At 41.5% G+C, this 27,728-nt stretch overlaps 1 long non-coding RNA gene across 1 annotated transcript in view; it reads left to right on the top strand.

Moving 5' to 3' along the window:
- LOC113748290 (uncharacterized) overlaps positions 1–23,985 on the top strand; it is a 56,559-nt gene extending 32,574 nt beyond the window's left edge. The window contains exon 4 of the long non-coding RNA XR_003464229.1: positions 23,490–23,985. This is a non-coding gene — a long non-coding RNA (uncharacterized LOC113748290). The remainder of the gene's footprint in view (positions 1–23,489) is intronic.
- Positions 23,986–27,728: the final 3,743 nt, after the last annotated feature.

Genomic DNA, 27,728 nt, shown 5'->3' with positions numbered 1-27,728 from the left:
AACCAAATGTTCCTCGTCTCACAGTCGGGGTTAATATTGTCCTTCTTCTTAGAATATTTGTGTAGCTATTCAAACGTTTTGTCGTTGTTAGAGCTGCTCTTTGGTTCAACAAAAGTAATCGATTTGGTGGCCAATTACAGTCCAGTCGGCTCTGTCTGCTCCTTTGCTACGTTGGACACAAAGTCCAGACTCTGAACTCATCGAGTAGTGTTAGTGGTTAGCTGGTGTCGTGCCAGAACAGGAGCTGGCCACGCAGGGCAATATAACCGGGCCACCAGACAAGTTATTGGCGAGAGCTTGGTGAAATAAAAGGCTGAGAGACAGACGATTTCAGGCCTGAGGACTCATTTGCAAAGTAAAACAAATCTGATAGATGTTCGGGTTACGATGAGGCAAAACACCTAAAGAGTTTTGGATTCTGGTTAAGTTGGAAGCCTCTCAGACAAAACTTGGATCTCTTCTCACCTATAGTTGACCTTTTTGACCGTGCAGTTTCAAAAACAGCTGTCTGCAATATGTATAGTAATGAGATTCAGTGTTATGGACCTATCCCGGTGAATGAAATGCAGCTTTGGCAGCCCTGTAATTTAAATTTATTTTGGGACTCCCACTGCGAGTGCCAACCCATTTGCTGCTGACCCGATGGCAACCATTTGGAAGTATTACATAGAGATAAATTCTTCAGTATGGTGGAAACACTGACAGACAGCTTGTTGTAGAGTATCTTTGCTCGTAGACACCTAAAAGATTTGGCGAACCTGTCGAATACCAAGAACAATCTCATGGAAAATGTGTTTAACAGTCTTTAAATCGAGCCGATCGTGTTTTTATAGCTGCACTGTTACATCACTTAAAGAAAGACATAAAAAAAAGTCTCTTATAATTCAGGGAGACGTTTCAGTGTGGAAACTTTGCAATCTTGACCAGAATTTGTAATAAAGTTCTGTCGGTATCAAAGAATCGAGGCCACACGGCGTGCATTTGTAATGTTGCCCTCACAGTATACAGGGGCGGAGGAGATGAAAGCTCGGGCAAGGAGACTAAAATAATATCACTTTGGTGCAAAGAAGTTGTATTTAAGCTGATTTAGATGATCTCTTTTTCACCTCTTGAAATATTAAACCTGACTTCTTTTGTATCTTTATAAACTGCAGTAGCACAGGTAGCTGAAAATACTTCCTAACACCTGTGGACTTATATCATGGACCAATATAACACCACGTTCCTGCCCCTGACTGTCTATCTATAGTATTAACTGATGATATACCTGAAGGCATGTCTGGACAGTGGCATTTCTTTTCACAGCAGATGAGGTTCTGCGTTCGTGATTTATTTTTTACTTTAACACTTTGTCTGTTTTTTTTCTCTCTCCCAACCTTTCTCTTCAAAGTGACATATAAAAGCCTGACGATCAAAGAGCAACAACCAAAGCTCCGGCTCTCTGTTGTGCCGCTGTCATTTTCGCTCTTTCAAACAACAAAACAGCAGAGACCTTCAAAACTCACGGCCATTGTTGACGAACGCGCGGTAGTCATGCCATCGGTTTGTGTTGTGTGTCTCGGCCTTGTCTCGTTTTTTTTTTGGATTGCAGTCGATCGTGTTGATGTGAACACGTCATGAAGCTGACGTAATTAATAACCCGTGCCAAGAATACTTCATTCGATAATGTCCTGGCAGTTGGATGGTCTTAAATCAGAGCTGGACAAGGCTTTGGTTGATTGTTAATCATTATTTGTCTCCATGCAGCAGAAATCCCAACTCAAAAACTCAATAAGAGCGTATATTTGAAATATTTCTCAATAGTCTAAGTCTTGATTCATCATGTTGCTCCAGCAAACCTTTAGCCGAGCATATAATATGAAGAAAATGTACATTTCTTACAGTGATGGAACGATACAGAATAAGTCATCCTAATAACTTTTATGAGAGACTGCAGCTGTATTGTAAATGCCTTTCTGCCGAGGCGCCCTGCTGTCTGTTGTGAGCTGATAACAGCTGTGTTTGATGTTCGAAAGGGAAAACTACAATTTATAGTCCAATCGTTATAAATTATACATTTGTTTGTGTCGGAGGAATCAGTCAAATATCTTGTAAACACAACATATCGTAAATTCAGGGTAAAAACCTGTTATTGTGTCAACACAAAGCAGAATGAAGTATGTGTTTGTTTGGTTTTTCTCAATACCGTATTGTCGCTGCTGAAGAGCTCATGTATGGAGACTGAAATACCAACAGTGTTCGCCCTGATCGGTGGATTGGTCCCAAAAACAACCATTGTCGTCTTTTGTTTTTGTGATTTAGACATGTCCAAAAATGTGGACCGTATGTATGTTTTTCTGACAGGACACCCTGGGTTTGGGTTCGACTGTGATTGTCGATCAAGCAAAACATACCTTTACCTACATTACCGTATTGTCCGGGAATAAGCTCTTAAGACTACAACAAGTTGCTGAAATTTTGATTCTAAATTTCGGGAAGCTTCCTCAATCAGTTCAAGATTTTCTTTTGCGGAGTCACGGTCTGATCGGTGTCCGAACAGATAATAGCCCAACAACCAACAGAGTATGTCTGTCAGGAAGCAAAATGGTCACCAAGCCCAACAATTGGAAAAAGCCAAGCATATGAGAATATTTTGGCCTGTAGACGAAGTCAAAGAGGAAAGAGAGAAAGAGGCATGCAGGTCGTGAAAGATATGATTGGTCAACGTGTCTCCATGATGGCACAAAAACATTGTTCAGTCTGAATCCGGCATTGGAAGAAGTGCAGTTTTTAAACACTTCGACTCGAGCAGTTCATCCGTGGGCTTTGTATTTATTGGCCTTTACAGTACAGTACACTCTGAGGCTCTGTGGATCTTTGAGCGGACACCATGTCGGATTTGCCTTCTCTCCTCACAGTGCATCTCATCCTCAAAGCTGGTGAATAAAAAGCCTGTGTGAAAAATACACTTTGAGAATTTCTGTTTCACATACGGGGGGAGGGAGGGCTGTTGGTTTCAAATTTCCTCTTATATAATCAATCATCAGGTAAGTGCGCAGGTAAGGATAAATACATTTAGGTCATCACGACAGTTTAGGATGTTCTCCGCCGCGGTAATGCAGCTCATTACTCATCGTGGATTTCATGGCGACGCGGAGTCTGTCAGCGGTGCCTGTCGGCGTCGGAGGATGTGGATTCTCGCGGCGTCGAACATGAATCGTCCGTGCAGCGAGCTGCCGGACTGTCAGGGATGCATCAGAGAGGGATTGTGTAGCTCTGACTGGGGACACAGAGGATAGAGACATGCTTGAAAGGTTGAGGTATTGAATTTTATTTCCTGACAGCTGAGTGACCTTTGGGCTCTCGAGGGGGACGAGACATAGATGGATTTCGCAGTCGTCCGCCTCGCTCCCCGGCGCTCCTCCCACAGGGTTAAGAATTAATGCTCCTTTCTACCTCTGTGCTGAGCAAGGAGACTCGAGCCAAGCTGCATCACCGAGCATCCAAAAAACAGGCACAGGTTATTCTTGTGCGCTTGGGCAATGAAAGTAGAATCACGTCGCCGTTGTCGTCGTCGTCGTCGTCGTCTTGTTCGTTTGCAACGCAACAGCTGTGGAGAGGTGCTTGGCGAGGTGTCGAACCTGGCGTTCGTCAGGACAGTTCAAGAAAGAGGGCAGCGCACCCAACACAGTGAATCGCACCCTGTTTCCCCTCTTCACACCTCCAGAGGAACTGCTATTCATAAATATATGCAGCATGACTGAGCCAGGTCCCATGCTAATGCACTGAATACCAATGAGACTCGTCTTGACTCTCAGCTTGTGAGGCACTTCTCTTCTTCTTCGGCACCTCTGGGCAGAATTTACAATCTCACTCCTTCGGGTTTCTGTGGCTGTAAGGTGAAAGTTACAAATCACAGTTTCATCTGACGGCCCCGCTAACTCTCCACAGGATCACCTGGTGTCTTAAGGAGATACGAGATAAGAATACACTCAATGGGGCTGACTTGTTCTATCTGGGCTGTAATGCATCTTTTCCTCAGAATGAGCCCCAGCAGTGTTTTTTTTATCCCTCCCCTCCTTTTTAAAGTTCACTGACTTCTTGGCTTTGCCTGTGCTGTCCTGCTTTGTGTTCACGCAGCTTGGATCTGCTTAGTCGATGCAGTCACGTACCGCTGCTCCGCTATAGCTCCCTGGCAAAGTGACCAAGCGCTGAGAATGATGGACCTGAAATGACAGCGAGTGATTTCGTCCTCCATCTATCTTTTTCAAGGCATCGTGCGCTGCGGCGTCCAATGGCGTGGCGGCCGTCTATGCTCCATTACTCCAACTGGCCAATGAGCCATCTACATGAAGGGCCTCATTGATTCCTCTTTACTCGTGCTTTGTGAAAATATACCTCGGCGGGTGGCGTTTAAACACTGATACATCAAGAGGAGGCTGACTGGATAAAGACAAGAAGCAGCCAGCGGAACATCAGAATGCAGGAAACCCTCAGCTGTTAATGCGTTTGTACTTTTTTCATTGAGGATTTAATTGGCCGAGCGTCGAGGTCAGCGGTTTAAGATTTAGCGTCCTGCTCGGGGACACTTCAACAGGGACGGATCGCATGCCAACGCGAGCCCGGATCACCGAGCTGAAAGGACATCGCCTCCTCCTCACTGAGTCACCACACTGCTGCAGTATTTACTATTCACAGGATTCAGAGCATCCACCATAAATTCTTCATGAGCGTGTCAAAATATTGTCATGAAAAAGCACTTCTATATTTCATACCTCGCGTTTATTTGAAGATCCTGTCGGCTGGAATATCTGTGATGTATAAAATAGATTTTCACGCTCAGTGCTCAATTTAGAAAAAAAAACATATAAAACCCTACCGGCACGAAACTTCCTTAATATCACATGAACAGTGTGATATCAGCTTGAAAATAATGTCATTAAAACCCCTACGTTTGCTGACATGCATGCAAGTTACCATGACTACCAGATAATTTACAACACGTATACAGTACGTCGTATCTACAAGATGTCTTAATTGACATTTCATGGCGAGACGACAGCTTTCGTCCATTTTATCTTCACACCACAGGACAGGTCAGATATTAGAAATTATTATTAAAGAATGAGTCTGGTTTATTCTCACTGAAGACGTCAGTATTTTAAAATATAAACAGTAGTAACGTGCACTTGTTGCAACTTTAGCCCCTTGATCCCTTAAAATGAAGCAATGTCAACTCGCTGTTGGCATCTGCAACCAACTGGTCACCATAAGTCCCCATGTTTCACAGCAGAAATAAACATGTTTACAGCCTGGTACAAAAACAGTTTTGGTCTCTGTAGCTAATTTCCCCATTCATGACAACTGTACTGAGGGTGAATTTATATACAACTCACCTGTTCACATTATATTAAGGCTTAAAGTTATGCAGGATTAAGAGCGTGGACGCTTTAATTGATAGGTGGGTGTCAATACAGATGGCTTATTCGAGCAGTGAGGCATCATTCGGCCCGCCTCCAGTCCGCCGATGATCCACGTCTTTGCCGATATTTAGATTTGTGGTCTAAAGCCATCAGCAAATATTAAAAACAAGTATGAAAGAAATCAGAATTTAGTATCTCGCAGCTGTCAGTCATCTTGATCGCGATCCCCAGGTTGGGAACCGTTACAGTCAACATGTAAATATGTGGTTTAGATGGTTATGTTGAGGCAATATATGAGGGCGTACTGTGTGTCGCTTCATCAACACCCTTAATGTCAGTCTCGGTGCGCTATAATGAGAGTGTAAGAATACGACAATAGATTAAAACAGCTGGAGACATGACACGTAAAACGCCACCTCAAACTGCCATCATGCTCGCAAAATAACCTGCCAACCCCTCTGCGACCCGTTCCTCCTCACAGCTTTGACGGCTGCTTTACTCGCACCATGAAACATGTCAGAGAGGTTAAAAAGAGACGCAAAGATTGACGGAGGGGGATTGACTGACTGGGCTGTGTTGGCGAAGGTGACAAGAGCAGGAGGAAGTGAGAGTGTTTCATGGTTTTTGTGTGGGCATCGTTGTCGTCGTTGGTCCGGTGGGAGCTCGCAGAGAGCCGTGATCCTCCACAGGTGTCACGACCCGGTCTTTGTTGTCTCTGCTCTGTCCGTCTTTCCATTCAGGCTCAGTCATCTTTGGCAATTTCATCTCCTCTCTCCTGCTGCTCACTTTTCCACGAGTTTGTGATTTATTTCTCAGCACAGATCGAAGTCATAGCAAGCTGCGGGCCTCAACATCATGTTGTTTATGAAGACTACAGGCAACCTTTATGCTCACACAGCAGCTTTCTGTGATGAATAAGTCATGCGCACTATATATTATTTGATATGTTTGATCTGCCTCTCCGTGATGTATGTATGGTTCACCTGCAGGTTTAACATTTGCCGTCTTCTGCCTGTAAGTTTTGTATGTACAAATGTATCAAGATCCAAACCCGGTCAACCCAAAAGACAATACATCAAGAAAGAGTGAAAGAGCAACACCAAATACCGGTACTGTATATAAGAAAGTCTAGAGAGCAGAGCCGAAATGTTTAACATGTTAAACACGGTAGTTTTTAGGTTTATTCTGAAAAGACCAAAGCTGACAGATAACATAATTGAACAGCTGAATAAATGACAGAGAGACTTTATAACTTTTGATAAACAACAACCAACAATAATGAAACAATAGCATAAGTAGAGTCTTTAAAATCTGTGAACTGACTCATCGGCGTTGGTTATCTCTCTAAACTACAGAAGTTTCCAAGTATTGAGTTTAACATTTGGTCTTTCTTGTTTAAAAGTTTTATCATAGCTTTAAATGTGAAAAATCAGATAAAATAATCTTAAAATGTGGAAATATATTGGAAAAAACATGTCTTCTGGGGGTTGGGGTACGTTGGGGATCCATGACCTTAGGATTTCCAAATCTCGTCTTCAACGCTGCGAGACTGTATATAAAGTAGTTTTGACTTGTCTGAAGTTACAATCTTAAAGATCTTTGAAACTATGAAGGTGATAAAGATGGAGGGAGTACTACTGACAATCTGTACTCAGGAAAGTACTCAAATAAAAACTAGAGGTTACTTTTAGACTGTTGATGTTTACTGCAGTATCGACAGCAGGCATTCAATCCAAAGACGAGATCCATGTAGAAAATCTTTCTCTGATAGATAATAAAAGGTGTGATCGGATCAAACTGAGTCAATTTGCACTAAAAACTGAATTTTGTCTGTTAAATTTGAACCTGTGTATTACCTGAATGGTAATTTCTCCCAATGCGCTGCAATCAAACACCCGAGCCTTCACCTTCACCTTCGCCTCTGCAAACCTGTGCGTGCTGCAGTGTGTTCACGGTGTGTTTTTGAGATTTTTCCGATTTTGAGATTACTTCCCCCAAAAATAAGCCAACCTTTTCAACAAAAGCAGCATTTAAATCTCATCCAAAGCATATCCAGAAGTTAAAAGTGCTAAAACATTGACATGGTCCAAAGCATATCCAGAAGTTAAAAGTGCTAAAACATTGACATGGCGTTCATACCTGATGGCCTTCAAGGCCATGTTCATTGCTTCACATGAAGAGGAATGATTATCTCTGATGCTGTAAAGGGTCAGTTAATAAAACCACCTTTGCTTTCACCCATATTCTGTATATGTGACTGTAGCTGTTGTGTATTTGACCCTAAAGTCATCGTTGCTGCCTCCCAGTTAAAGTTTGGAGTCGGTACTTCATCCTCGTTCCTCTTGATTATCGTGACCGACGGTACAAATTTGAATAAAACCTACCCATGCTGAAGTTCACACTCCCTCATTCAAACAATAACAGCCTGACAGTCGTCTTGTTTTTTGCCAATGTTAATGGCTGTTCCATTAATTTCTCAAAAGTCGACAGGAATAAAAAATCAAACCGAACCCTGACAACAAAGACTTCTGCGAAAATACGTTACGTAACCGCCTCCAAGATAATGAAAAAATACTGCTGTGTGCTGGGGGTGAAACACAATTTTAAGAGAAAGCGCTTTATGTAAAAATCCCTTGATTTAATTTTATTCTGACTATTGTCTCACATGACAAATGGCGCTGTCTTTGTTTCTTGAACTCTCCTTTGTGACAAGTTTTTTCTTTTCTTTTTACCCCCCCCTCCTCCCCGAAGCCCTGAAACATCCGTAATTACATTTCCCCATCTGTCTCCTCGCACAATCCCCCATACATCACCATCACAACAATTCCATTAACTCCCGCTGCGTTAAATAAAGAGGAAAAAAGAAAAGGCGCGGGGTGCATTCATAAACAAATAAGAGATGATGGCATTCAATCGTTTGGAGGAAATGTTTGATGAGGTTAATCCCGCGAAGCCATTTGTTTGGAGATGTTTTCAGAGAGATGCTATCATAGGGAGGGAAAATATCAGACCGTCCTCCTCCTCCCTGCACCGTCTTTGTCTCTATGCCCTTGGCGCCAAACGCCAAACTCCCCCACAGGATGGTGAAAGTGTGAAGCGGCGACCACATGGGAAGTAATTATGCCGAGCTTAAAGTATTCGAATGAGGATGGAAGAGAATAAGTTGATTGAACGACAGAACTAATAATGACCGAACAGTTTTAGACACTGACGGGAATCTCCTGATGAATTACTGTCAAGGTCTGTAAGCACATATCATGCAAAGCTCCCAGTAGGGTTACACATGAGAAGATTCAAGTGTGGAATAATTAGAGAAGTTACCATTCTTCATGCCAGGAAGGCGAGGTTGAAGCGAGATGCTACGAAATCCTGCAAGTCTGAAGTTAGAGCCAGGAGGTGAATAGCGTAGCTTAGCACAAAGACTGGAAACAAGGGGAAACTGCTAGCCTTTGCTTGACTTTGTCCAAAGTTACAGCCCGTTGTATCTGGTTTGTTTTTTATCCAGACGAATTCAGAGCCAGGCTAGCAGTTTCCCCTTGTTTCCAGTCTTTGTGCTAAGCTACGCTATTCACCTCCCGGCTCCAGCTCAGCGTGAGAGCAAGAAAGTGAAGCGTGTTTACAAAAAAACGTCGACCTTTCCCATCCTGTGAATTACGTAACGAGCCAGGAGGGGAGCTTTGATCGAGCAGCTGTTACTTTTTTAATTCTTTTTTGATTTTTTAACAAAGTTTAACAAAGCAGATAATCGACTTTTCCTCGCAGGTGCGCCTCATTCACGCTGGTTTCCACCTCTGTGGAGGTCACCTGGATCCACTAACCGAAGGAAGGAAGAGGTCGTCTTCACAGCAGACAGATTTTGACTTGTCGGTGTTGATAATAACATTATAAGGATTCTCAGTGACGACGAGCATCATTAATTTTATTTTTCCTATCATGACATGTCAACGTGTCTGCTGTGCAACAAAGCTACCAGAGGAAAGATCTAATTAGCCGAAATGTGTGATCACCTGTGAAGAAGGCTCCCAAACAAGTGACCACATTATGATTTACTCTCTTTTTCTTTTATTATTCTGCCCCTCGTACTAATGGAGACACACACAGCGAGCTCGTGGCTGGATTAAGACCTCCACGAGTCCATTAGGATGCTTCGAATCAAAGAAGCCCCAAACTTAAACTGCAAACTTTTGTTCCATGTAATGTGTGTGTGGCCCGCCTCAAACAGCAAAACACCGACTGCGGTTGTGTACCTGCTTTGTTAAGGCCCCGGGTCGATCAATAAATCAATCACATGTCTTGTTTTTTCCGCCGATATCTATATTTCTTTGTTTTGTTGACGATAATGGGGAAAGTGTACACACAGGCGGTGGTCTGGGCGTCCCGAGGTGCTCTCTGATTGTGGATTTGGCCTCGACGGGAAGAGTTGTTTTTACAAAGGATGGATGTGAGAACAGAGCCCATTTAAAAGTGACTGGTGCTTTGTCCTCAGAGCAGAATAGTTCAGTCTGTAGTTGAGCGAGCGTGCTGGAAGGGAGCGATTTTCATCTTCCTGACCTTCGATAGGCGTGTTGTTCAGGGAATAAAGCGTTTTCTATTCGCTTTCTTACACCCAGATTTTCCCACATCCATCGTCACGATTACAGCCGCCTGTGAATCCGGTCACGAACCATTCCTAATGGGAAAATTCACCCGCTTCCACTCACATGCACAGATGGTGAGCGAGACCCGGAGACGGATAGTTGGCTTAATATAGTGTGCTTTAGACAAGGAGGGATGGGGTACAAATTGGAGACGGATGTACAGTCGGAGCCAAAATCAATAATAAAGACTTTCATTTCCAAACAAAATCAGGCGCCGGGAGTTGATGTATAGACATGGAGCCGATGTGCGGACCTGGCTCCTGCACGTCCATCAGAGAGACAGGAAACCTGACCTGAGACCGGCTCATGACGAATGACTGACAGAGCCGATGCTGCATCCGTTCCATATTGGTAATCAGATCAGAGTCGAGGGAGAGTGGGAGTAAACAAACGATCTGCAGGAGACTAGTTTGACTTGTTTACTTTGTGTCTTTGTATCTGTCACTCAAAAAAAAAACCTCCTTTTTATTTACGGATGTCCGCTATAATGGAAATATGCCGGTGATGTGTGTGTCTGTAGCGACTCAACACGATCGAGTTACCTTCGAGTTCGTTCTTTCACAGCGGAGACGCTTCATATCCAGTGTTGTGTTCGCAGAGAGACGCTCAAATAAAAGCATTTAAAAGCTTTTAATGAAATCTTATCAGACCTCCGTGTTTGTTCTCTGCCTAATGGCAGGATTTGAAAAACTTCATAATGCACACGAGTCATTCTTTACATCGTGTCGATTGCAGAATAATGAGCAGCGCGTGATGCTGCAAAGACAGAGGAAGCAACATAAAACCAGATATTTTTGGTACATAAAATGAAATTCAAGTTCATTTCAACAAAAGGAGGTGAGGTAAAGTACAAGTCTACAGTAAAGAAATCAAACTGAGAAAGAAAAACCTCACTGAACTATGTTCTAATGACAAAACAGTAAAAATAATCTAATCAAATATCAAGTATATCAAAAAAAACGTCCACCGTTCTTGTTTAGATACGGTTCTGATTGGATCCCACTGATTGGGTGGTTGGGTTGTGGTGATCCTGCAGCTGACCACGCCTCCGTCAGCCGGGGGCCAATCAGGAGTCGACGACCACACAAACACCTGGATTTGCATAGTCCAAAAACACTCTGAGCAAAGGTATAACCACGCGGCGGAGGCGTAACTCTGTAACTATGACGCTGTAGCTGCTGGGGTAAGTTTTGCACGTGCATGACTCCACGGCTGAGTAAGCAACAATTAACGTGCAACGTCAGGTCAAGTTGGAGATAATAAACATGCAAAGAACATGAACATGAGTACATGAGGTTCGTAATGTACGTTTAAAAGAAGCCGTACAGGGTGGAACAGTGTTTGTATCATCCACCTTTGTCACCTTGGCGATGGGTCGCGGTTCGTTCTTGTTTGAGCTGCTCAGTGGTGCACGGACACATACAGCATCGTATTCTTTTTGAACGATGTTACTGGACCAAAATGAATCAAATTCTGACAGCGTCATTTCGAGGGGGGGGTCTCCTCACCCTGAGGGGTTTGCAATGTGCCAACAAAGACAGGGAAGAACTGTGAGCTGGTTAACATGGATTTAAAATGCCTAACAACAGATAGACTGGCACTGTAGGGATTTTTAAAGATTTGTGAATTCAAAGAAGCAATTTTTTCACTTTTGTTTCATTCAAACTGTCTTGGATGCATGTTTTGGAAGTCAAAGCTGTGAAAGCAGCTAAAATCAGCACAATACAAAGACGTCCAAACAAAGCACTCCGTCTCATTACTTCAGTCTCTAATTGTTTTTTTCTCCGTGACGAGAGTTCCAGGCTTTTCAAAGCTTTCCAGTCCAGGTACCGCTACTTTTATTTCATTATTTACTTTAATGACTGCAGCGATATGCGCCTCGTAAACGTGTTGGACAATGGCTGCATCCATTATTGGAGTTAATAAAAAGCTTTTAAGTGGATTCGTGCGTTTAGTACAGTGTTAGTTGAAAACACATCAGGGCTATAAAAGGCAGCTCGGGTAGGTTTCACGGTTTTGTTTACACGTGTTGTTTTGTGTGCACGAAAAGTGAAAGTGAACAATCCTTTGTAGCCGCACAATGCTGCGGATTCTTCCAGGCAGTCTGTCATTTTGATGGCGTGGTGGAGTAATTACAGGACCTTTGCCAGTTTTGTCCGTGGTTAATAGAGATTAATAAGATAATTCCTGCATGCGAGGGGAAAATTAATTAATGTACAATGTTCTGACCTCGACGTCTGCAACCTCTAACATCCCTAAACACACCAGGCCCTTGAATTATGTTTTTAGAAGCTCTTCCTGTACGGCATTTTTAATGATGGCAAATTATGTGAGTGCATTTACAGCATGCTGCCGCTTCTTATTTGTTTGTTTGTGTGTAATTAGCTCTTATTCTACATCCTCTCTGCATCGTGCTGATTTATTTTTGTACTCTTTGTTCTTCCTCGCGTCGGCCCTAAAGCATGTCGTCAATGCTGATTAAAAAGTTAAGGCTTAACAAAGGCCTCGCTGTAACGTAAAACGCTATCAAAGAGTTGAGTGAAAATCTATTTATATCCGCATCAGAAACATAAGTTTCATTAAGCTCCCTCACGCTGCCAAGGCAATAAATGATTAATGTGTAAAAATGTTTTTCTTTGTAAGTCCCTCAAATATTTCAAATTAAGAGCACATCTCTGAGTAAAAGTGCAAAAATAATCTAAGATTCAACATTTTGTTTATTTGCTTTAATACCACTCTCATGTCTGTACGGCAGAGATGTATAAAGTACTGGAGTAAAGGAGTGGAGTAGAAGTACAAGTGCTATATCAAAAAACTGACTTGAGTAGAAGTTTAAGTGTTCTTTAAACACCATACTTAAGTAAAAGTACTAAAGTATTCAAAAAATGTTGTACTTAAGTATTGCAAGTAGAAGTATGTAAAAAATTGCTACTCAAGTACTGAAAGTAAAAGTACAAGTAAAAGTACAAGTACAAGTACTGTTGTTTATATTATTTCAAATATTTATTAAGGCACAACTTCTAATGTTACAGTGTTACAATGTTCATGGTAGAGTTCTGTGATTTCCCATGGTCTGTGAATGCGTCTGAATGAATGCGAGAGCGAGGGGGCGGGGGAGTAGGTGAGAGAGCGTGGCCTGGGTGCGTGGTTTTGGTGTGTTTCCGGCCGACAGTCACCGAGTCCTGTAACCAAACCGTTCAGCAATAAATGCAGGTTTGTTGAATATCGCCTCGTCATTCATCATGCGTCCGGCTGGACGCTACAATAGTAACGAGTAACGATTCAGCACATAAAATGTATCATAGTAAAAGTATTAAATTCATCAAAAATATGTAGTGCAGTAAAAGTAGAAGTTGGGGAAAAAAATAATACTCCAAAAAAGTACAGATACTGCATTTTAGTACTTAAGTAAAGTACTTAAGTAGTTCCACTTCGTTACTATACATCTCTGCTGTACGGTAAATATGTAGCTGGAGCCAGCTTAGCTTAGCATAAACACTGAAAACACTTCCAAGTTTCCAAGATATAATGTGTTAATTAGTGAGCACGTATGTTTGGAGAGAGCCAGGCTAGTTGTGTCAAACATTTTCCAGTATTTATGCATCAGTCTTCTTGTCCAACTCTTGGCAAGAAAGCTAATAATTAAATATTTTAATGGAATATAAGTGGAATTATTCATTTGTGCACCCGAAAACATCTCAGCTACTAAAACAATAGTTACTTCTGCATATGTGAGCGCATAAATGGTATAAAAATCTAAAATTCCCTCTTAATCATTTTCCTACAGTCCCTTAAAGATCATTTAACATATTGTCTTATATCTCACGGTGTGCTGTGCGCCTACAAAAAGCTGCGTGAACATTTAAATCTTAAATTACACCTGAATCCTGCAGAGAAGTGAGACACAACCACATGATTATGCCTCACACAATCACCTCTGGTTGTACAGTGACGTCCTGCAGAGAAGACAAGAGAAAAACACCCGCAGCGTGAAGGGTGTTCGTCTGTAATTTCAGGTACTGTTTGGCCAAGTGCCGTCAGCGGCAGCTAAGTACCTGTAATCACGGTAAAGAACATGTTGAAGGTTGACAATTTTATACAGCGACTGACGCAGTGTGTGTGCTCTGTAATGCAGTTTAAACATTATATGTATATAAGAAAGGAGGAAGAGTGAGGCTTTAGCTGTTTCAGGTTTATTTGTCATGTGTAACACAGAGACACTAAAGAGTGTCACACAGTAGTGAACAGGGGAGTACAGGACGGGCCTGTGTTATTATAATTATTATAATATGCTAAATTTATTAACCTCACAAAGTCAAAACAAACCTCGAGGCTTTTTTATCTGCATTACTGCTTAATGAACCGACTGGGAACGCCAATAATTTAGAGATATCGAATCGTGAACTGCACCCAATTATATCGTTTCCATTCGAGGAGTGAACTTATCGTATGTTCATTCAGGTTTAGGTTCGTCTTTATCACGGGGAGGGAAAAAGTAATTTCTCTGACAAGGATCGTGTGATAGAAATCATGTAATTAAAGGCACCTGGGGTGGGGGGGTGAAGTCAAAGTGATTAACGTATGGTTTCTCCTTATTAGTGGATGATATTTGCAGGCATTTAATCTGCTTTCGACAAAAAAAAAACACCCTGATCAGAACAAAGGCACGTATGTTTGTGGCATCCCTCCTCACCTCCATCACCTCCACGCTCTGGTAGATCACTTCTATAATGCTCCCTATCACGTTAAGCCTCTCATCCCCATTCAAACCCAGTGCCTCCTTTTCCATTTCAATCCGCACTCACTGTAATAGAGTTTCGCTATCACCGTCTCCCAACGGGGCAACTTTGCCTCCAAGCCAATCTCTTTAGCTGTATGTTGTTATACTGTCCCCGGGTGTGAGTCATGGGTCAACAATGAAACTGTGAGTACTCTCCCTCCACCTTTCATCCCCGCTCTCCATTGGTGCCTCGAGACCCCGCCGCCTCGCCTCGCCTCGCCTCTCCGAGCGTGGGCTGCCCCAGCGTTGGATTGTCGGAGCGCCGCAGTGTCAACAACCTCTTCATGCTTCGTGCAAGGGGTGAATAACTCGGGGCATCCCAGCTGAGATGTGTTTTACCTCGAGTCGCGCTGCGGCTCTCCACCCCGGTGTAATCTGCGATGATAGGACTGTTGTGAAGTAAATAAAAGACCTCCAGAGAGAGACGGTGACTTTTTATATCACACATTCATGTGGAGGCAGTGTGTGTGTGTTTCCATTTTTACAATACAATATGTGATCTTTCAAGCACGACAACAAAGTGTCCAAATCCCTCCAGCTCTTGTTATTCATGGGTAAAAACCAACTAATTCACGTCAGTCTGCATCCAAATTCCCAAATGTTCTCCGAGAGATTCCAGACATAATCCGTCAGACAAAAAATTCAGCTCCACAGATTAATCATTAAGCTTAAAACGCCCAATTTAGAAATCCAGAGCGCTCACTGCCATCATCATTAGTTAATCAACATAAGTCATTTGCAAACATTGTCTGTTTACAGCCATAATAAAATGTGAATATGCAGTTTTTTTTTATCTGTTGTTTGAGTTTTAAAACAAAGCAAAATATCAAGTTTAACGTTATTACAAAGACCAATGATGAACAAGACACTACTATGAAAATATATATAAAATGAAGGGTAGGTCATGTATACGAAATGATAAATATGGCAGTTCCTCAAACGTCCACTTGAGGCTGGCTCCAGAAGTGAGTCAGTCTCCATAAGTCCCCATGTTTCACAGCAGAAATAAACATGTTTACAGCCTGGTACAAAAAACAGTTTTGGTCTCTGTAGCTAATTTCCCCGTTCATGACAACTGTACTGAGGGTGAATTTATATACAACTCACCTGTTCACATTATATTAAGGCTTAAAGTTATGCAGGATTAAGAGCGTGGACCAAACCATCACTTAGCATTAATATGAAAATAATTGTTAGTTGCAGCCCTCTAATGCTCCCCTCTCTTTCAGTCCTTGTGTATTTAAGAATAGAGACTGATTCCCACATTTCATACGTCATTCTTTCTGATTATTAGAGGCTAAATTATAGGTAAAAATCAAACAGCCAAAGGTTGTGCTGTTGTCTTCAGAGGCAGCTCCGTGTCTTATGTCACGGTGACGGCGAGGCGGTATCTCCTGATTGCAGAACTACCTCGCATTAAGAGAGAGTCACGGCAATCTGCGGCGTGAATCTGCCATTCTGATCTCGCAAACAATCCCTAATTTTAAAATCATGTAAAAACTGATTGGAGTCTTTCCAGAGGGTGTGTCGGCCCTGTGAGAGAAGCGGCGAAGCGCGACTGATTGAAAAGATTTACTGTTGTTTGGCGAGGCGTGCTGATCAGAAACCAAAAGGGCCACGCTGTGATGCGTTAATCAAACCACGCGAGTGTGGGGAGAAAAAAAAAAAAGGCCCGGCACTGATGAAAAGGAGACTGATAGGTGTGAAAAATAAAAAAATCCACAGGAATAAACGCAGACTTTTAAAAAACGTCTTCATTAAACACTTTGATCTAAAATCTCCGTCATTACTGCGACATCTGTGCCGCTTGTTAACGGCCGCTTTAAAGAGTCGTATTTCACTGTGAAATGCAGATTTAATCCCATTAGACTCCATGTAACGAACAAACCGCGTCCCATCAACCAGCCAGCCACCGACTCCAACAGCTATTTCCAGAATCACATCACAATAAAGAAACACCAATGAGGAAACTCTGTTTTAACATCTGCGTCACGTGCGTGCCAGTTATAGGTTGGATGGTGCCACCGCTGGCTACGACTGAAGAGTCTGAGGTCGTGTCCTTTTGAATTTGTTAAACAATTTGATAAAAAAACATTGAATACTTGACTTAAAATGTGCACACGTTTCACTCTGTACTGTAAAATGATTGATAAGCTTCCTAACGCTGACATTTTATTAATATTTACTGATTTAGGGACTTCTTTGCAACACTGTTCCTCAAATATCTCAAATTAATATTACACTTAATCGCTTTATACCAAGTGTTAACAACTTCAGAGTATCCAAGATATATAACATGTTAATTTGTGAGCTTTCAAGTTACCGCTTTGAATAGAGCCAGGCTAGCTGTTTCTCCCTTTTCCGATATTTATTGCTGCTGGCTGCAGCTACATATTTACCACACCACAGTAATATATGTCGAACTATTCCTTTTGAAACGCATCACAAAGAAAACTTTTCCTCCCTTAAACATTAGCATACTGTGAGAACAAAACCTCTCAAATAACCTCGTGTATTTCCTCACTTCAGTGCTCTCTGTAAATAAGCCCTATTCTTCTCTGTCTCAGGAAGCCTCTCCACATATAAAGCACAGCGCAGTCTCTTGGCAACCGGCACGTTATTTTATTCTATTAGAGGCTTCAGGATTAATAATTATGGTGTTTAATCTGAAGCATGGCCGCTGTCCAGAGTGGCTCCCACTGCGCCCTTGCACTGCAGTGCGTTCAGGTCTGAAGCAGCCAAAGGTCTCCGGTGCAGTGTGGTTTTTATACAATGTCAACAGCTGGAGAAAAAAAAATCCAATGAGGAAAGAGCAGGTTCTTGCTGAGACTCCAAATAAAACAATTTACACACAACCGGGGACCTCGCCTCAAATCCTCCTGAGCTGGGAGCTAATTAAAAAAGTGACCTCGCACAAAGGGGAGCATAAACAATTTTTTATCCCCTTTGCTCGGCTCCTGGCGCCATTTCTTCCCTCCATGTGCCTCTTTTCTCTTTGTACACAAGCACACCCTTTGACTGGATGAGACTCGGGGGAGAGCTGAATAACTGGTTCGACTGTACTCTTTAGAATCTGGCTGTAGAGATTCACGAGACTCTCGCTGATCATTTACGCTGTTTCCTAATTAGTCGGTGTGTTTTTGTGATCTCTCTCTGTGAGTCTGTGGATGTGCACCAATCCAGAAATGTTACCACACATAAAAACTCTTACGTTTTTTGGCCTTCTGAAGTTATTTCCTGATCACTATTGTCGTGTATTGAAGGTGTTTGAAGAAAAACTCAGCCGACACTGTCTTAGTTGTACAACAAATTTATTACAATAAGTTCAGTATCGTAATCAAGTAAAACGTTACTTGGAGAGCCTCCAGCTGAATAATGAAACTCTCCTGAACTATGCGGGGCAAGCCCTTATATACAGTGGAGGTTATGCTCTTAAGACATGCAGTCAAAGTCAACAATACTATAAATCTGTGTAAGAGGGGGACAGAGGAAAAGAAAGGCCCCTCTCCCAGGATGCATTCTACATGACTCTTTAAACATAAATTGTAATACATACATTAACACACTTGACAGTGGCGCCATAAACACACTTGACAGTGGCGCCATACATACATTAACACACTTGACAATGGCGCCATCCTGGCGGCTCTCCGGTACTCTTATCCAAATAACCTCAAAGTCCGGCTGAACCAAAATAACAGCTGGCGACACAGACAAGTATCTCAATGTAAACCATTTGTATATAATACTACTAATATTAGTATGCATCTATGTGCAGACACCTCACTATCGCAGCTGATATGAAACTGGGTCAGTTGATACAATATCGACCAAAAGCTTTGGGAGAAGTATCAGAAATTCGCCTCTATAATTTACAGCGGGACTGATTATACTTTGTAAAAAAAAGAGGAGCATTTGACGAATACCTCGATCAAACAAGTCAATCGAAGCGGATCCTCATGCGTGCACGAGTGCTTTGATGCACCCAGACCGTGTCAGCGTACACATGAGTCGGTCGGCTCTTAAAGATAAATACATTAAATGATATCCCCGCATGACACCGGCGCATCAGTAGCGATCAATTTAGATTCAAGTCACATGTCCATCCAAGTATCCTGCTACTTCACAGTGCAGTGTTTGAATGTTTTTACCTTCAAGATATGTAGCTGTCAGTCGGAGTGACAGTGGGTGAGCAGGAAGCGCTTCAGTATCTCGCTGAAGGACATTCACAGAGAGGATAAACGGCTTTTGATGGATACACACTGGCTGTCTGGCGAGATAGAACCCATGACTTTTCCGATAAAGGAAGGTCTCCGTGCCCACTAGGCCACACTCATTTCCTTTTTTTTTCATAGACAAGAACCAAGGTCAAGAACATGTTGTGTGTTGTGTTTGGAGTTATTCAGGAGCGAGTCAAACAGATGTAATGCAGGAATTTAAAAGAGTCTGGCCATGATCTCTGCACATGCCCACGTATGAACGGATTCTCGAACATTACCGGCTGTGGGATCTAATCCCAAGTACTCTCTTTACTTTAATTAAGTGCTTTTTTTTCCAGCTCTTGTATTTTCGGAGTACATAACTACTTCCATGTGAGTGCATTTTTGATCTAGTGTTGCACTCAACTGCCTTTAGAAAGGTAATAATAACAGTAGCATGTGCTGTTACAAGCATGTGAGATAGCTTTGTGTCTCTCTGAGGCAGAGCATCACTGAAATGGATACAAACATCCAGCAAAACGAGTCGAACCAGGCTCAACATCGTCCAACAAGGTGCTGCGTTGGCCAACCAAGTATCTGAAGCTTTTAAATGCATTGATGTTATCATGTTTTATCTTTAGCACCATGTGAGGATACAATGAAATGTAATGAGGTCTTCGAAATAGTTAGTTTTGCTTCAACACAGATACCCCTTCTCCTTCTTTACACACATTCAAACTTATTTTTGTAGTTTTGGCAATCATTCTTTGCAGTAATAATACTCACAAATCATTACACCCAGTGCACTGATAATCATAAATAATAATCTGAATCTGACGTTCGGGGTTTCATTGCAACCGATGTCGCCTTTTTCCCGAGATCTAAGAAGTTTTTTCTTAACACAAGAAATGATGAAGAAAAATCCCCAAACTGTAATAGACCAACACTTTTACTTCATCATTAAAGACACCGTAATAACCTGAGAACTTACTTATCTTTTTTGCGGGGAAATTACTACTCACTGAAATGATCATTATTACCCATCTTTGGGTATTGTGGTGGATAATTTGGCTAAGGCACCTCAACAACTTAGAAATCCTGTAAATATTCTAGACATTTCATTGAAGATTTCTGAGCTACACACTTTTAAAGCAGCTACTTTAACTGTGTTGATTACTTAAAAGCCCTAAGATTCAATAATTAGATGTAGACAGAGAGCGATAAAAGTGATAGATTATTAATGAGACTGGAGTAGAGAGAAATGTGAGTACTCCAACAGACTGATCCCCGACCAACGAGGCACCCAGTGAGTAGAAAGGTAGAGCCAAAGATCTCAGCAGCACCCTGAGAGGTTTCTCTCCTCTGATGCTCGTTAATGCCGAGAATGAAAAGAAGTTAAACAGCGCCGAGTGGTTCAGAAACAGCTCATCAGTGCTGTGGTGTGATTTTTCTGATTGATTATTCTTTCCAAAGATCAAGAACAGACTCTCAAATCTCAACATTTAAAGTGTGTTCACGTCTAGAGCCGGTATTTTGTTTGACTGTTCTGGGGCTACTGTAGACCCGCTCCCTCTCTAGAAACATTTTAAGGCAACGAAATAATTCTTAATTTGAAGTAATGAAAATGAATATTTTATTCGATTCCTGCCATAAGATACTCCTAAATCTTCAAGACCACAAAATAGTGGCTGCATCCAAGACAAATAGTGACAGAAAACTTACAGGTTAACCACAGTAATAAGGTCAAAGGTCAGCGCGAGAGATTGAAGGGTGTTTTAAAGATAAAACTGGCATGAACTCAAATTATAGTATTTAAAATATTTATGTGATTACGTAGCGTGTTCAGTGTGTCACCTCGTCCTCCTCTCCGTAATTGTCTCCGTTAATCCAATCTGCTTTTCACGGACGAGTCAGGCTCTTTGTGTGAAATTTCATATTCAGAGTGTCAGAGTATGTTTCATGCTTTATTCTTACGCTCTGATGCTTCTCGGTTATTTGTTTTATGTCTCTTAATGCATGATATTAAATGAAAACCCCGCTCATCCAGGCGTCGCCACTAACACCCCCACACATTTTTGCTTCGATAATTTGCTTTCCTTCCTCCTTTTTGATTTGTATCTGCGAGGCAGGAAATGAAGGCCTTTTAATATGATGACTCATACGTATCACTTTTGGACTTAATCTGATTATTGTACTGCAGAGAGCATCTGAAATATGACTGTATTTATTTTAATGACAGATGATACAGTAATAAAACCGCCTGTCACTGAGATGTTTAGATGACCTGAAAATTTATCTTTACAGCTACAATAATCAATACGCTTTATATTAACAGTTGCCTGTGAAAGATGTTGCTTGAGTTTTAGTGCCTTTCAGCACATTGTTTTTGTTCACCGTTAACGTTGCTCTTTCAGGCAACACCCGACATTTTTAACTAAAGAGCATTGACAGCATGAATTGACGTCACATCGGTTTCTGAAGAGCTGTATGTAAAGCTTTAAAGAGTGTGATGGCTCTGGTCAATCCTGCCTCTGCCGCCTCCGGGGTAATTTAAAAATTTGGCAAAGATCATGGCTGGAACCTGCAAAACTTTAAGCCTTAATATAATTTGAACAGGGGAAATTAGCTATAGAGAGCTTTACTTCACAAAAACAGAGGTTGCCGCTTGCTGGAGAGCGAGATATTTCCCCCAAGAGTTGGTGGAGACCAAAACGGAGCCAAAAAAAAGAATGAATATTGGATTTACATTCATCAGAGCTGCTTCCACAAACATTCAGCATATTATAAAGGATTTCTCCAGCCATAGAGTGCTCAGAATGATAAATGGGAAAAGCCTAATTGTGTTTGTACAAATCAACAATTTGTTGAAATAATGAAGTGGGTTATTAGTTGAAAAATTGACCCTCCATTTCAGGAGAGGCGTTTCAAGAAGGGTTGTTAAATATTAATCATGGATTCTGTCATCTTCAGGAATGTTGACGTGGTTCGGCAGCCCAGGACAAAATATGTTTCACGCTGGAAAATGTTCAAGGGCCACTCAGAAGTCTTTCATAGGCTGCAAGTGGCCCCAGAGCGGGACCATGAGTGCCACTGATCTACAGCAGCATGTGTCAGCGAGACCATCTGAGCACGTAATTAACTGGAGGAGTTGGCTCCTCTCGCTGGCCGCCATGGCAAGACTACAAAACTTTTCCTTTAGTGCATGTTTGCATAGTGATAAGGAATATTTTATTGAAGGTGTGATATGGCCTTCTTCCCCACGGAGGATGGAGGCAGTCTCGCTTAAATCAAGAAGCGCACATAACGAATGCAGGGCAGCGCATCGACGGTGCTGCAGGCGAGATTGCTCACGCTCCCCCTTCAGTGTCTGAACTCATCCAGGAACACAAGAGTGAAATAGGGGTCATCACACTCCTCTGTAGTACCACAAAGTTCCCTATACATGTGTGTGTGTGTGTGCGAGTGAGTGGGCAGGAGTGTGTGAAGGATGGCAAGTGAATGAAAATGTGAGGCAGCAAATCTCAAAGCTAATCCTTCGGCGTCTATTTATATATTCTTTTGAAAAATCCTGGAGCTCCTCTCTCTTCCACTTTCATGCTTGATACAGTCTAGAGGAGTGGTGCCTGCTGCAGCCCTGCTCACTCCACTGCTCACTACTATTTTTATGGACAACAACAACATAACCATCACAGCCAACAAGCCATTAACGGCAATGGCACAAGTGGTTTTGTGCCACGTCCCCCGTAGCGACTGATGAAAGGTGCTGTTGAGAAACACATCGCAGCAAGCAGGCGGTGATATTCGTTACCTGAGCGATGCTTCAGGGTGGCCGGAGACATATGAACGCCCGGGTTTCTGGCCCATTGGCTAAGAGGAACATTTCCCTGCAGTCTTCGGCGATTAGTTTGACCGCCCTCAAGGTGCGACTCCCCTCCAGGCGAATGTTGCTGCTGCACTGAAATGCGTCAAGTGGCAAGTTCAGGTCAGGAAATATGAGCACATGACGAGTGTTACGACACCTCGAGCCAACGGCAAACAATGGTAGGTGCTTCTTCCAAATCAGGTCGTGGCATTTGCATAGAAATTGGTTCTAGATTGGGAGATGGGCCTTCAAAAAACTCGGCTTCCACTCTCTCTCTTTTTCTTTCTGTGTCAGCCAATAAACAGTCACATATGTAGAGAGAGAGACTGTTCCTTTAAGGTCCAATCACTGTGAAACATAGAGCACTCCTCAAGGAAGTCAGACGGGAGGATATGATGAGAAATAGATCTAAGGCGACCCTTCATGTTTACCAAAAGGGTGAGAGAGGATTTAACATGCAGGAATCTCTTTTAAGACGTTTGTAATTTACATATCTTTGGTTCTTCCATTTGTTTCATATTTATGTTGATTATATAAGGAGGTCCTTTGGTGTTTATCAGCCTTTAACAGTAAATATCTCTGTCATTTCTGCTTTCTTGGAGTGTACAGAGAGACTGCGATTGACTGGGCAGAAGTGGGGAAAGTCATTTTGCCATTGCCTCCTAAGAGAGACCTCTATCGACAGGATCTGCCATCGCTCCGACCGTCCAGCCAAACTGACTGAAAACAGGCAGCCTCCAGAATATAATGAGGTCTATGTACCCATTTATCGAGGCATGAACACATACTGCTCATACTTGGACGCAAACTCGAGGGTACGGTTGATGGTGATGGTGTGCCGTTTCTCCAGGTGGGTTTCGGTCTCTACCCCGATCTGAGCCAAAATTCGAGGGCTGGTTTTATCTCGAGGCGATCCTTTGGAAGATGTCCACCTTCCTCTTGGCAGCTTCTCCTCTTGAAATCGAATGAAACAAAATGTTCAATATGGTTAAACTGGAAGTCGGTTCGTAACAACAACCTCCTCCTCGAGGAGGGTCATTTTTACACCCTTGATGCACGTAACATTCAAAATAAAACACATCTCAGTGCATGAGAGTGGGTTTATTAATCTTCTAGTGAATTATGTGGGATAAAAAGATACCTAGGACCGCCAAGGAGTCATTTTTACCTCCTATAGAAATCAACAGTCGCAACACGGTTGCCTCGCAGCGGGCATTGTTGACGTCTTTTGATAGACACGCCATCGTGTCATCGTCGTGTTATATTTGATAGATATTAGGTTGGATAGATGGATGAAGAACCAGGTAAGGAAGAGATAGCGTGTGATAGAGAGTTTATTTTGTTACTATATTCAATTCCTGCCAATAAATACTCAACAACAACAATAAAAAATAACTTTCCTACTTCTAGAAACAACGTTTTGATGACTGGCAGAGGGTAAAAATGTTGTGTTTGAATGTTGGCAGCTCCATTAAGACATAAAACAGCTATAATTTACACAGCCACCAATGGATGTAAACATAGCATGTGAACAGCCAATGCTTTATCCGTCTCAGCCTTCATCCACTACCGACAAGAGCAAGCAAGATCCAAAATATCTGGTCAAGCCACTTTGTCAAAACCCTCCACTGGTGCCCTTATCTGTTGCTCTCATGTCCAAACTCTCCCAGCCAGGGCAGATAAAACAGGCAACTGATGCATCATCCTCCATAAACCTTTTTTTTTTAAGCCTCCCTGAACTTTTACCACCTCTTCTTGGATAGTGAAAGGGTGTTTTGGAGGAGCCAGGGTTGCAGGAAAGCTGATAAATGTCAGGGGTTGATGGCTAAACTGCCAGCCGAGCAGCGGGGGTCTGGAGAAACGGAGCAGAGAAAATGGCATTCTGTTGTGGAGACACTCAGCTATAGTGACAGCTACCACAGCGGGCATCATGAGCTAATGCCAGGCTGCCTGATGCAGGTGTCTGGACCTAAAGATCACCTTTCAGTCACATCTGCCATATCGGTTAGGGCTTCCGCTGCCGTTGCAAACCCGGCCATGTCAGAGTTGAAGCGTGGCTGAACAGTGAACAGGTGGAAAGTTTTCTTGTCGTTTTGTGAATGTCATAAGTGTGATTTGGGATGTCAGCGCGACTATTTTAGGCTGACATCTTCAGAAAAGAACTCATCGCCTTTCTTACGCTGTGATATACGAGCGACGAGCAGAAATTGTTCCGGTGTCAGAGAAACCTGACAAATGTCTCGCGGGGAGGAAAAATCAGCCGGGCTCGAGCAACTTTATGGAACATTATCTGCCAAGGACAGTTTGTTTTTGCAGTTAGGTGAAGATGTATAGCGTTTCACACATAGCTTAGATGAGTGTTCGTCAGACAAGGTGGGAGCTGAATCCTGATCAGACGTGATAATGGGCCAAAAAAAAAAAAGGTTTTTGCAACATTGGCATAAACAACAACAGCTTCCTATCAGCTCCATCAGACAGTTCTTTAATAATGACTTTCATGCATGTACTGCATACAATACATAACTTAGCGTTTGACAGTAATAAAACATTTCTACAGGAGGTAATTGAGAGCAGCATTTGATTTATATTCATGAAGGAGCCATGTGGCTATTACAGAGCTCCAGTCAAGCTGTTACAGTTTTTCCGTGGAAAGTCCATGTTGAGTACTTGGACAACAGTAGCATGGAGATTATTTTACAAAAATGAAATTACAAGACTTTTATATCCCCTTTGCACTCATATAATCATTATGTACATATAGAAGCACCGCTGTAAAAGGATGATATTCCTTTTAACTTCTTGGGTTTTCTTTTGGCTTTTAATTCTCCTTTGAGTCAACGCAAATGTATATATTTCACCTGCAGGTTATTATTTATCTTCAGTTATTAAATATGATTCATTGAAAAGTGTATGACACACTCCAGGTTCTCTGTGTCACTGAACATTGAGTCTAAGAGGTTCCTAATTAGGTTCCTATGGTAAATAATTGGTTAACCTAAAATAAAGTACTTGGAAATGACGCACTATTACTGTAAACAATAAATATGGTGCAGTAAGTACGTATGGTACAGTAAGTTACTTGTCAATAGCTCCAAATTAATTACTGTGATTCTTTTTTTCAGTAAGTTACTTGTCAATAGCTGCCAGATAATTACTGTGATTCTTGTTACAGTAAGTTGTCAACAGCTGCCAGTTAATTACTGTGGTCCTTTTTACAATAAGTTGCTTATCAACAGCTGCTGGTTAAGCACTGTGATTCTTTTTTACAGCAAGGTCCTTGTCAATAGCTGCCAGTTAGTTATTGTGATTATTTCTTACAGTAAATTATTTGTCAATAATCACTGATTCTTTTTTTTACAGTAAGTTGTCAACAGCTGCCAGTTAAATACTGTGATTCATTTTACAATAAGTTACTTATCAACAGCTGCCAGTTAAATACTGTGATTCGTTTTACAATAAGTTACTCATCAATAGCTGCCAGTTAAATACTGCGATTCTTTTTTACAGCAAGTTGCTTGTCAATAGCCGCCAGTTATTTATTGTGATTATTTTTTACAGTAAATTATTTGTCAATAATCACTGATTCTTTTTTTTTACAGTAAGTTGTCAACAGCTGCCCATTAAATACTGTGATTCATTTTACAATAAGTTACTTATCAGCAGCTGCAAGTTAAATACTGTGATTCGTTTTACAATAAGTTACTCATCAACAGCTGCCAGTTAATTACTGTGATTCTTTTTTTCAGTAAGTTACTTGTCAATAGCTGCCAGATAATTACTGTGATTCTTGTTACAGTAAGTTGTCAACAGCTGCCAGTTAATTACTGTAATCTTTTTTACAATAAGTTGCTTATCAACAACAGCCGGCCTAAGTACTGTGATTCTTTTTTACAGCAAGGTCCTTGTCAATAGCTGCCAGTTAGTTATTGTGATTATTTCTTACAGTAAATTATTTGTCAATAATCACTGATTCTTTTTTTTACAGTAAGTTGTCAACAGCTGCCTATTAAATACTGTGATTCATTTTACAATAAGTTACTCATCAACAGCTGCCAGTTAAATACTGCGATTCTTTTTTACAGCAAGTTGCTTGTCAATAGCTGCCAGTTATTTATTGTGATTATTTTTTACAGTAAATTATTTGTCAATAATCACTGATTCTTTTTTTTACAGTAAGTTGTCAACAGCTGCCTATTAAATACTGTGATTCATTTTACAATAAGTTACTCATCAACAGCTGCCAGTTAAATACTGCGATTCTTTTTTACAGCAAGTTGCTTGTCAATAGCTGCCAGTTATTTATTGTGATTATTTTTTACAGTAAATTATTTGTCAATAATCACTGATTCTTTTTTTTACAGTAAGTTGTCAACAGCTGCCCATTAAATACTGTGATTCATTTTACAATAAGTTACTTATCAACAGCTGCCAGTTAAATACTGTGATTCATTTTACAATAAGTTACTTATCAACAGCTGCCAGTTAAATACTGTGATTCATTTTACAATAAGTTACTTATCAACAGCTGCCAGTTAAATACTGTGATTCATTTTACAATAAGTTACTTATCAACAGCTGCCAGTTAAATACTGTGATTCATTTTACAATAAGTTACTTATCAACAGCTGCCAGTTAAATACTGTGATTCATTTTACAATAAGTTACTCATCAACAGCTGCCAGTTAAATACTGTGATTCATTTTACAATAAGTTACTCATCAACAGCTGCCAGTTAAGTACTGCGATTCTTTTTTACAGCAAGTTGCTTGTCAATAGCTGCCAGTTTTTTATTGTGATTATTTCATACAGTAAATTATTTGTCAATAACCACTGTGATTCTTTTTTACA

Source organism: Larimichthys crocea, chromosome XIX (genome assembly GCF_000972845.2).
Source record: "Larimichthys crocea isolate SSNF chromosome XIX, L_crocea_2.0, whole genome shotgun sequence".
Lineage (NCBI taxonomy): Eukaryota > Metazoa > Chordata > Actinopteri > Sciaenidae > Larimichthys > Larimichthys crocea.
The sequence above is the reverse complement of the archived record's forward strand: the minus strand, read 5'-3'. Positions and strand labels throughout refer to the sequence as shown.